The sequence below is a fragment of the Triticum dicoccoides genome, chromosome 4B, assembly GCF_002162155.2.
Source record: "Triticum dicoccoides isolate Atlit2015 ecotype Zavitan chromosome 4B, WEW_v2.0, whole genome shotgun sequence".
Lineage (NCBI taxonomy): Eukaryota > Viridiplantae > Streptophyta > Magnoliopsida > Poales > Poaceae > Triticum > Triticum dicoccoides.
This window is the reverse complement of record NC_041387.1, coordinates 681,567,129-681,579,908: the sequence shown is the minus strand read 5'-3', so window position 1 is coordinate 681,579,908 and position 12,780 is coordinate 681,567,129. Positions and strand designations below refer to the sequence as shown.

The 12,780-nt window shown below is 45.3% G+C and overlaps 2 pseudogenes; both read left to right on the top strand.

Annotated features, from left to right (window-relative positions):
• The first annotated feature begins 1,700 nt into the window (after nt 1-1,700).
• LOC119293117 lies at nt 1,701-2,546 on the top strand (annotated as a pseudogene).
• A 232-nt stretch (nt 2,547-2,778) lies between these two features.
• LOC119293116 overlaps nt 2,779-12,780 on the top strand; it is a 47,785-nt pseudogene continuing 37,783 nt past the window's right edge.

Genomic DNA, 12,780 nt, shown 5'->3' with positions numbered 1-12,780 from the left:
TCTGCTGAAATACACACCAATTTGCAGAAACTACTATGGTATACTCTCTCCGTCCGGTGAAAAGTGTACATATAGAAATTTTAAGACAACTTATGGAGTGAAGTAAAAAATGCATTGGAATGGTGCAAGCCACCATCTCTCTGCTCTTTAATTACCCAACCCCCAATGAGCTAAGTGCATGCAGTAATTAAGAAGACTATGTGTAAAATGTTATTGGTCTTGATTACCGTGTGATAAGAGAGAAATATTTTTTTCTACTTTAAAGTGCATTCGCTAGTAGAAAACAGAGCTATCGTTCGGGCCTGGCCAGCCCATTAGTCCCGGTTCTTCAAGAACCGGGACCCATGGGGGGTATTAGACCCGGTCTGTGAGCCCAGGGGGCCGGCTGGGGCCTTGTGGGCATTGGTCCCGGTTCGTATGAAACCATTTGTCCCGGTTCCAGGCACGAACCGTGACAAATGGGCCTCGCTCCTGGCCCACAACCATTGTTCCCGGATCGTGGCTTGAACCGGGACAGAAGGGGGGCCTTTAGTCCCGGTTCATGCCACGAACCGGGACAAATAACTTGCATATATATACCCCATCGCCGTGGCAGAGCACTCCACAGTGCTATGTTTTTTCAATCCGGCGAGGAGAGGGCATTTGGGTGCTCTAGTTCACGTCCTATGCACATGAGGTGTTCGATGAAATGCCCGAGCCATACTAGTTAAGCTTTCTCCTCTCGAAGCCCGACCTCGGAGCTCCATTTTTTTTTGAGATTTGTCTAGATTTAGCGGTCCGTCACGCCCCGTCCCCGTTATCACCGCCGTTGATCGCCCCCGCCGATCATGTCGCCGGCACCACCGTGGTGAGCCTCTTGTTTTTATCTTCTTTCTGATACTTGTCTGATTTTCTTACTTTAGATAGATATTTGTCTGATTTTCTTACTTTTGACACACATAATTATATATAATGCATGCAGATGAACCCGCAATGGATGTATGGTGACAAACACACCTTCGAGTACATTAAGAGCGTGCATAATTTTCTCGAAGTGGCTGAGACAAACAAGCAGAATGGTTTTATGTGTTGTCCATGCACTAAATGTGGAAATACGAAGTATTACTCTGACCGGAAAATCCTTCACACCCACCTGCTTTACAAGGGTTTCATGCCACACTATAATGTTCGGACGAGGCATAGAGAAATAGGGGTTATGATGGAAGACGACGAAGAAGAAGAGGACGATGACAACTATGTGCCCCCTGAATACGGTGATGCTGCAACGGGGGGAGCTGCTGAAGATCAAGAGGAACCAGACGATGTGCCCGATGCTGCTGCAACGGGGGAAGCTGCTGGAGATCAAGAGGAACCAGACGATGTGCCCGATGATGATCTCTGCCGGGTCATTGTCGATGCAGGGACGCAATGCGAAAGTCAAAAGGAGAAGCTAAAGTTTGATCGCATGTTATAGGATCACAAAAAAAGGTTGTACCCCAATTGCGAAGATGGCAACACAAAGCTGGGTACCGTACTGGAATTTCTGCAGTGGAAGGCAGAGAATGTTGTGCCTGACAAAGGATTTGAGAAGCTACTAAAAATATTGAAGAAGAAGCTTCCAAAGGATAATGAATTGCCCGACAGTACGTACGCAGCAAAGAAGGTCGTATGCCCTCGAGGATTGGAGGTGCGGAAGATACATGCATGCCCTAATGACCGCCATGGCAAGCCACCTTCTAGTTCAGCAGCAGAAACAACAACTGAATTTGCCGCCGGGTTTCAGGTTTCACCCAACGGACATGGAGATCATCATCTTCTACCTGGTCCCCAAGGTGCCGAAGAAAGCCTTTGACACGATGATGGTAAGGGAGGTGGATATGAAAAAATACGAGCTATGGAATCTCCCAAATAAGGTAAATATGGGGAGAACGAGCGATGCTTCTTCTCCTAAAAGGACCTCAAGTACCCCCACCAGGATACAGACCAACTGGTCCATGAATGCTGGCTATTGGAAGGCTATCGGAAAGGAAAACGAGATCATTCTACCCCGACCAAAGGTCTCATCGGCATGAAGAAGACACTAGTATTGTACAAGGCCCCTAGGGGGGAGAAGATAAACTGGATCATGTATGAGTATAGAATCGAGATCGGCAACCAGTCGGCACACGACTTGCCCACCGACATCGTCAAAGCCGCCAACATTAATGTGTCTTCCAAGGTATTTCTAGTCCTTGACTAGTAGTACTCATGACTGATGAATTCTCTAGTACAAACATATCTAGATAGTGACATTTATTGATTCGCAGGAGGACTATGTGGTCTATAGAATTTTCCATAAGAGCACAGGACTGAAGAAGATGGTGATGCCATCATATGCCCCGCCCAGTCTTATGTCCATTGGGGCAACACAGCATCGGGGCTTTCTCGAATCCAGTACACTGGCTCCTCTCATGGACTACGACATGTTGTTGTCATTGGTGCCACCGCCGCTGCTACCTGCAACTTCTGTGTACCAGATGCTTGCCATCGGAGCTGAGTCATCCATGATGGGTAGTGTGGTGTTCTGAACTTCTGTGTACATATTTTTACATTAAACAAACATTTTGTTTTACATTGCATCCAATTTTTTAAAATGTCACAAAAATATTTTTGGACTGGTAACATTTTCTAAAATGTAACATACATTTTTTGAATATATGAAACATTTTTTAAATTGCGCGGACCTTTCATAAATTGTACAAATACTTTAAAAAATGGCACTTACATTTTTAAACACGTGACATTTTTCACCACCTGGACATGGCCCCTACAGCAAGAGAAGCAGCATACGGTTGTAAAGGATAGGAAGGCATGTCTATCTATCTAGCTAGCTCTCATACATCCATCCACTGGAAATAAAAAGAAATTAAACAAAGCCCGGACGATGTCAAAGCTTCTCTGGAAAGTATCCTGCCAGTACATGCATTTGGTACTATTTAAGCATCTCCCTCCTATATCTCTCTATATATCATTGAATTCCTTCCATAGATAGACACATCTCTATCGTTGCCCCCAACATTTATTCCACCCCAGCTGACATTTCCCAAAGAGCCTTCGCCACGGGCGAGCACCTTCAAGTTTAGCACAAGAAATAAAAGTTGAATCTGCCGCCGGGGTTTAGGTTTCACCCGATGGACATGGAGATCATCATCTTCTACCTGGTCCCCAAGGTTCTTAGGAAAGCCTTCGATGCATGGTGGTCGGGGAGGTGGATCTGAAAAATACAAGCCATGGAATCTCCCAAATGATGTAAACATGAGGAGAAGGAGCGATACTTCTTCTCCCAGAAGGACCTAAAGTACCCCACCGGGATACAGACCAACCTGGCCATGAACATTGGGTATTGGAAGTCTACCGAAAAGGACTAGGAGATCATTGTACCGCCAGCCAAAAGTCTCATCGGCGTGAAGAATACACTGGTCTTCTACAAGGGCAGCCCCCCTAGCAGGGAGAAGATAAACTGGATCATGTACGAGTGTAGAATTGAGATCGGCAAGCAGTCGGCACCCGACTTGCCCACCGACATCGTCAAAGCCGCCGCCATTAATGTGCCTTCGAAGGTATTATTAGTCCTTGACTAGTAGTACTCATGACTGATGAATTCTCTTGTACAAACATATCTATGATAGAAATATGCCCTAGAGGCAATAATAAAATGGCTATTATTATATTTCCTTAATCATGATCAAGGTTTATTATTCATGCTATAATTGTATTGACCGGAAACTTAAATACATGTGTGGATACATAAAGAAATAACGTGTCCCTAGTGAGCCTCTACTAGACTAGCTCGTTGATCAAAGATGGTTAAGGTTTCCTAACCATAGGTATGAGTTGTCATTTGATAACAGGATCACATCATTAGGAGCATGATATGATGGACAAGACCCAACCGTCAGCATAGCATATGATCATTCAGTTTACTGCTACTGCTTTCTTAATGTCAAATAAATGTTCCTTCGACCATGAGATCTTGCAACTCCCGGATACCGGAGGAATACCTTGTGTGCTATCAAACGTCACAACGTAACTGGGTCATCATAAAGATGCTAGGTATATCTGAAGGTGTCTGTTGAGTTGGTGTGAATCGAGGATTTGTCACTTCTGTATTGGAGAGGTATCTCTGGGCCCTCTCGGTAATACACAACACAAGAAGCTTGCAAGAAAAGTGATTACGGAGTTAGTTGCAAGATGATTTATTATGGAATGAGTAAAGAGACTTGCCCGTAACGAGATTAAACTAGGTCTAGAGATACCGATGATCGAATCTCGGGCAAGTAACATACCGACAGACAAAGGGAATTACGTATGTTTTCATAAGGGTTGAACCGATAAAAGATCTTCGTGGAACATGTAGGAATCAATATGGGCATCTAGATCCCGCTATTGGTTATTGACCGGAGAGGTGCCTCGGTCATGATTACATAATTCCCGAACCAGTAGGGTCGCACGCTTAATGTTCGTTGACACTAGAGTAGTATTGGGATATTTGATCTGTGGTAATCAAATGTTGTTGGGAGTCCCGAATGAGATCCCGGACATCACAAGGACTCTCGGAATGGTCTAGAGGTAAAGGTTTATATATGGGAAGTCTTATTTTGGGTTAAAAAAGGTGCAGTTTCTTCGGTATTGTACCGGGAAGCTTTCAGAAGGTTCCGGAGGATTCCGAAGGGGTCCGGAAGTCCACAAGTGGGTCCACCACGACTCAATGGATAGCATGGGATGCGGGGAGTCTCCCTGGCCTTATTGGTTTAAGCGCACCAAGTCCTCAAAAGCCCATGTGGCTAGGAAGGCAAAAAAGGAAGGAGTCCTAGTATGAATAGGATTGGACTTGGAGTCCAAGTCCTCTCCCCTTAGTTGCGCCCTAGGGCTTGGAGGGGTTGTTTCCCGCACCCCTCCACCTATATATAGAGGGGAGGGGGTGCCCCAAGAGTACACACCAAGCCCTTGGCGCCCCTCTCTCTCCCGTTACTCCGTAGTTCCACCGCTTGGTCTCGGCGACGCTTAGCGAAGCGCTGTTGGTGATCCACCACCACCATCACCACCAAGCCGTCATATTTGTTGTGATCCCATATACCTCTCCTCTCCCACTTGCTATATCAAGAAGGAAGAGACGTCATCGAGCCGCACATGTGCTAAACTCGAAGGTGTCATCAGTTTGGCACTAGATCGGTTGGATTGCAAAGATTATGACTACGTGAACCGCTTGATAAACGCTTCCGCTTAGAAATCTACAAGGGTATGTAGATGCTCTCCCCTCTCCTAGCTATGCATCTCCATGGATAGATCTTGCGTGTGCGTCTAAATTTTTTATTTTCCATGCAACGTTCCCCAACAGTGGCATCATGAGCCAGGTCTATGCGTAGATGATATGAACGAGTAGAACACAAATGAGTTGTGGGTGGTGATGTTCATACTGCTTACCACCAACGTATTATTTTGATTTGATGGCTTTGTGGGATGAAGCGGTCCGGACCAACCTTTCATGTCCACGCACATGAGACTGGTTCCACCAACTGACATGCAACTTGTTTTGCATAAAGGTGGCCGATGGGTGTCTGTTTCTCCTACTTTAGTTGAATTGAATTTGAGTACGACCAGTCCTTGAAGAAGTTTAAAACAACAAACTTGATAATCACCATTGTGGTTTTTGCATTGGTAAGAACGGTTCTTGCTAGTTGCCTGTAGCAGCCACGTAAAACTTGCAACAACAAAGTAGAGGACGTCTAACTTGTTTTGCAGGGTATGTTGTGATGTGATATGCTCAAAACATGATGTGATATATGTTGTTGTATGAGATGATCATGTTTTGTAATATCGATAACCGACAGGAGCCTTAGGGTTGTGTTTTAATTACTGTATGACATGCAAGCGCCATGTAATTGCTTTACTTCATTGCTATGCGTTAGCAATAGTTCTAGAAACTATAGTTGGCGAGACGACCCTGATGCAACAATGGAGATCAAGGTGTTGAGCCGGCGATGATGGAGATCATGCTGATGCTTTGGAGATGGAGATCAAAAGAACAAGATGATGATGGCCATCTCATGCCACATATTTTGATTGCATGTGATGTTTATCCTTTATGCATCTTATTTTTCTTAGAACGACGGTAGCATTATAAGATGATCCCTTCACTGAATTTCAAGATAAAAGTGTTCTCCCTGAGTATGCGCCGTTGCCAAAGTTTGTCATATTGAAGCACCACGTGATGATCGGGTGTGATATACTCTACGTTCACATACAATGGGTGTAAGCCAGCTTTGCACACACAGAATACTTGGGTTAAACTTGACGAGCATAGCATGTATAGACATGGTCTCGGAACACTAGAGACTGAAAGGTCAAACATGACTCATATAGTAGATATGATCAACATGGAGATGTTCACCATTGATGATTACCCCATCTCACATGATGATCGGACATCGGTTAGTTGATTTGGATCATGTATCACTTAGACAACTTGAGGGATGTTGATTTAAGTGGGAATTCATTAATAATTTGATTATTTTAACTAAGATTTATCATGAACATAGTCAAAATGTCTTTGTAAATTATGCTATAGTTCAATAGCTCGGGATGTAGCTCTCCTATTTTTTTGATATGTTCCTAGAGAAAACTAAGTTGAAAGATGATGGTACCAATAATGCGGACTGGGTCCGTGATCTAAGGTTTATCCTTGTTGAGGGAGTCCTGGATTAGGGGGTATCCGGACAGCCGGACTATATACAACATCCGGACTATTGAAGCGTGAAGATACAAGACTCAAGACTTCGGCTCATGTCCGGATGGGACTCTCCTTTGCGTGGAAGACAAGCTTGGCGATCCAGATATTATATTTCCTTCCTTGTAACTGACTCCATGTAAACCCTAGCCCTCTCCGGTGTCTATATAAATTGGAGAGCTTGGTCCTTAGAAGGCCGATCACATTTACAATCATACCATCATAGGCTAGCTCCTAGGGTTTAGCCTCTACGATCTCGTGGTAGATCTACTCTTGTATTACTCATATCTTCAATATTAATCAAGCAGGAAGTAGGGTTTTACCTCCATCGAGAGGGCCCGAACCTGGGTAAACATTGTGTCCCTTGCTTCCTGTTACCATCAGCCTAAGACGCACAGATCGGGACCCCTACCCGAGATCCGCCGGTTTTGACACCGACATTGGTGATTTCATTGAGAGTTCCTTTGTGTTGTCGCTTCGAGGCTTGATGGCGTCTTCAATCGCCAACAACACGGTCCAGGGCGAGACTTTTCTCCCTGGACAGATCTTTGTGTTCGGCGGCTTCACACTGCGGGCCAATTCGCTTGGTCATCTGGAGCAGATCGACAACTACGCCCCTAGCCACCAGATCAGGTTCGGAAACTTGAACTACACAGCGGATATTTGCAGAGACTTGATCTTCGACGGATTCGGGCCTGTGCCAGGAGCGCCGGACAGTCACGACGAACACGACCTAGACCTGCTGTTGGACAATGCTCGAGGTATCACCCTCGCAGTAGCCCCGGATCTAAATCCGGAGCAGGTTGCATTGCCCAAGGATGGAGGGGTGGACCCCACCCCGCTGGCCGCACACTCATCGGTGGTGGAGCCGAACACAGGTCTCACCATGGTGAAGGCCTGTAACCCCGCCCCCCGGACTCGTATCTGGTTGTTGGTCCCGGTCTGCATACCCTCGAGCCAGTCGAGCCGGGTTGGGCTCCGGTAATGGAGTTTACCGCTGTGGATATCTTCCAGCACTCGCCCTTCGGCAACATGCTGAACTCATTAAAGTCTCTCTCTTTATCAGGAGGCTCTGGGCCGAACTATGTCCGGCCTGAGTGGCAAGCAGGCGATGAAGGAATTCGTTGCCCACCCACCACCCACTTCATTAACACGATCAATGATTTAACCGACGTTCTTGATTTTGACTCCGAAAACATCGACGGTATGGACGACGATGCAGGAGAAGCTCCAGAATCTCTGGGGCATGGGGCTACCACCTCGTTACATGATATATACATGGTGGATACGCCCAAGAAGGACGGCGGCGATAAACCGGAGGAAAAATCACCCAGGCAAAAGCCAAAATGGCGGCGCAGACGCCGCTCAAAGTCCAGCAACAATAAAAATAGCGACAACAGCGCGGGAAGGATCAACATCCCAGTAAACTCCGAAGGCAATGACGACCACATGGACCCAGCGATGGAGCAGGACAAGCCAGGTCACGCCAAACCGAGTTCGGAGCAAATACCCGATCACAATGATCCGGTGGGGCGAGCTCATGCAATCGCCTCAAGACAAGAACACAGTCCGAACAATGATGCATTCACCACTCCGGACGAACAAGCGGAACGATACTACCTCCACCGAAAGCTTATGGCCACGGCAAAAAGTCTAAATAAGCATAAGCAACAGCTCAAATCCGCACAGGAGACGCTCAGTCGCAGATGGAATAAAGTGCTAGCCACTGAAGAAAGATATGGCGATGATCGCCATAAAAAAGCTATCCAAAACGAAAGCTACTGCCAGAATTCGACGACGAGGCCGTTCCACCAAAGAATAATATGACCAGGAGACCAGATGTACCGCTTCATAACCACAACAGAACGGCTACTGACGCCGCACACGATCTGCTTGAGCATCTGGATAAGAAAGCCGGTGCAGCCAGGTCCATCTATGGACCCAAAGGACACACCCCGGCGAGGGACTATGGTCACCCAAACGCTCGTCCAAGCCAAATACCAGTTCGGAGTAAACTCCAGACACAACAATAGCCGACCGCATGCCACAGCGCGCCCAGATACAGAGGGGCTGCTCACCCCCTGTGCTTCACCGAAGAAGTACTGGACCATGAATTCCCATAGGCTTTAAACCTGTTTACATAGAGGCATACGATGGAACGACAAACCCAGGGGTCTGGATCGAGGATATTATCCTGCACATTCACATGGCTCATGGGGATGACCTCCACGCCATCAAATACCTTCCCCTCAAGCTGAAAAGACCAGCTCGACACTAGTTGAAAAGCCTCCCCGAAAACTCAATTGGGAGTTGGGAGGAACTCGAGGACGCTTTCAGGGCCAACTTTCAAGGGACTTATGTCCGGCCTCTGGACACAGACGGTCTAAGTCATATAATCCAACAGCCCGGAGAGTCCGCCCGCAAGCTTTGGAACAGATTCCTCACTAAGAAGAATCAGATTGTCGATTGTTTTTTTGACACCTGAAATAGTAGGAGAGGCTCCTACTGTAAATTTAATAAAATAATGTAGAGTATGTTACATGAGGTCATTTACACAGTCATCCCCTTTGGGAATGAGGAGGGGGTGGTGGTTTGGTAGACTTTTTTGCAGGGAGTTAAGGAAGGATGAGAGAAAGGGTTTATGTTTATCTCCTACTCTATAAGTCAGTAGGAAAATGTCTTCTTTTAGTCTAGCAAGCCAGGAGGCTTGAGATGGGAGCACTCCTCTGAAGTGTTTATTATTGCGTTCTTTCTAGATGCTCCAAGCAGCAAGCATAAAGATTTCCATGAACAGTGGTCTATTCCAAGAGTTTTTAGCTCGTTCCACCCAATCTAGACGTGTAGGCGCTACATGCCTCATGATCTGAAGTTTGTCCCAACATTGAAGGCTAAAGGTGCATTCCAAGAAGAGGTGTTCCACAGTCTCAATGTTGCAGTTTGTGCAAAGGAGGCATCCAAAGTCATTGCCAATGTTATAATGTCTCCTATTAAGCATGTCTCGTGTATTGAGTCTATCCGAGAGTAGCAGCCAGCCAAAAACTTTGATCTTCATTGTAGCCTTAGATTTCCAGATCCATCTGTATGCATGGTGCGCATGGATATCTTTGAAGTAGAAGGTGTAGAACTTGTTGGCAGAATAGTAGTTGGTCCCCCAGACACATGTCCATTCATCATTAACCAGGGGGTTTAGTAGTTCCACATGCCTGGTTATTTGCTGTAATTCTCGTGTCTCCTCAAGAGCTTGAGTGGAGAGCGGCAGATGAAATGTTTCACTAAGAGACGTGGTGCACAAGAAATCTCTCACAGAAATATCCTCCTGTTGAGCGAAGGAGAAGGCTCTGGGGTGGGTCTCAGCCAAAATGTCTCCAATCCAGACGTCCATCCAGAAAAGAGCCGAAGATCCATTGCGAATAGACACATTGGTGATTCCTCTATATACCAGCATAAGTTTGGAGACGTCACGCCACCAGAAAGAACCGCATGGGTCAGTAGCATGTGGGATTTTGGTGGTGTAATAAGTGTTCCAAATTAACTCCACCCAAGGTAGATCCCAATGATTGTAAAATTTGTGGAGGAATTTGAGAAGTAGTGCATCACTTTCCACTTTAAGGTTGATAATTCCAAGCCCTCCACACTGTTTAGGTTTGCAGATCATGTCCCATGAGGCCAAAGATTTGCACTTATCACCTTGGTCTGTTTTCTTTGTCCATAAGCATTTCCTTCTGATTTTGTCTATAAGCTCGATAATGCTAGCCGGGAGTTTGAGGGTGCATAGAGCGAAGATTATTAAAGATGTTATTACCGAGTTCAGCAGTGTGAGTTTCCCTCCGTAAGAAATCATATTGAGGGTGGCAGACAATCTTCTTTCCACACGACAAACAAGGGGCATGAGATCCATAATTGTCGGTTTAGTAGTGCCCATAGGGAGCCCAAGATAGGTGAATGGTAGTTTACCAACGACACAACCAAATATATCTGCCAATGCAGTCGTAATCTCTGGACCACAGTTCATTGGTATGAGAGTAGATTTGTGGAAATTTATCTTCAAGCCAATTGAAGTGGCATAGTCAGAGAGGATGTTCTTGATGGTTGTGGCTTGGGTAGGGCAAGTGGGCATGGCAAGAATAGTATCATCCGTGTATTGTATCACTGGATAGTCTTTCTGGCTATTGCAAGGAAAAGGTAAGCTGATCTCTCCACGTGAAAATGCATCATTGATCGCCGCTTGTAAAAGGTCAGCCGCAAGTATGAAAATTAGTGGAGATAGGGGATCACCTTGGCGTACTCCACATTTGCAATGGAATTGCCTTCTAGGTACACCATTGAGTAGGACCGCAGATTTGCCTGATGAGAAGATGCATTGTATCCAGCCTAGCCATTTGTCATTAAAACCCATATTCTTCATGATAACCAGCATTGCCTCATGATCTATCGTGTCAAATGCCTTAGCAAAATCAAGTTTGAGCAGCATAATTTCTTTCTTGGAGCTTTGGCATTGATAGATATATTCAAAAGCCCATGCAAGGCAATCCTGTATGGTACGACCTTTGAGAAAACCGTACTGGTTACGATGGATAATTTTAGAATGATCTTCTGCAACCGGTTGGCCAAAAATTTTGTGATCACTTTTAGACAGCAGTTTAGAAGTGTGATCGGCCTAAAATCATTCACAGTGCTTGGAGCATTGTTTTTTGGGATCAGTGTGATAAACCCATCATTAATGCTTTCAAGATTGAGATTGCCTTCAAAGAATTGGTTGCAAAGCTTATAGAAATCCTCTTTTATTATAGGCCAACAAGCTTTAAGAAAAGCTCCATTGAATCCATCCGGGCCAGGTGCTCGATCAGCAGGCACTGTTTTAATAACATGATCAATCTCAATTGTGGTGAATGGGACTGTTAACTCATCGAGACCTTCAATTCTTTTGGTAATTCTTTGTAAGTCAAATTTCATGTCATTATGAGAGGAAGTACCAAGTCTCTGCTTAAAGGAATGGAAAAGTAAAGCTTCCTTCCCCGTGTGGTCCTCCACACAAATACCATCATCTGTGGACAAAGTAGCAATATTATTTCTACGGTACCTCTCAGATGCCATGGCCTGAAAAAACTCGGAGTTTTCGTCGCCAAATTGCACCCATCGAATGGTGCACCATTTCTTCCAGTACAATTTTTGGTAGTTAAGCAGTCTGATTAGGTGGGCCTTGAGAATTTTTCTGAAATTTACTTCAGGTGTGGACAATTGTCTCTTGTTTTCCAGCCCATCAATTTCCAATAAGGCCCTGTTTGAATTTTCTATGGCAATGGAGAGCTTTGAAATGCTTTTGCTCCAGCTTGAGAGCATGTCTGAGAGTTTTGAACTTTCTGCATAGTACAGTTGCCATATTTTGGGAGGACACATGTTTTGACCAAGCAGTTTGAACTATTTGCATGAAGCCTGAATGTTGCAACCAGAAAGATTCAAACCTGAATAATTTGGAGCGAGGGATGGAAGTTTCAATGTTGACGACGCAAGGTATGTGGTCAGATACTGGTCGTCCGAGGGGCTTAACCATTGTGTGGGGGTAAGTGCTTGTCCAATTATTGCTGGTGAAGAACCAATCAATTTGCTCAAGTAGCGGATCAATTTGCATGTTACTCCAGGTGTACTCGCGGCTTTTAATGGGGAGTTCAATTAAGGCTTATGATCAAATAAAGCCATTGAAAGTAATCATGTCACTATAACTCCCACCAGGTTTGTTTCTATTGTCAGGGCTTCTAATGAAGTTAAAGTCTCCGACTAATAGCCAATCTTCATTAGATGGGATATTCAATGCCATGAGCCAATTAATGAAGTTAACTCGGTTGATCCCCTGACATGGGCCATAAACATTAACTAGGGTCCAAAAATGAGCCGATTGGGTGGACTGAAAGCGTGTAACCAGAGCAAATTCTTCGTGAGCTATGGTGGTGGCTGTGAAAATTGCACTGTTCCAGATCGTGGCCAGGCCTCCCGAAGCCCCCCGTGATGGCACAAAATCAAATTGATCAAAACATTTA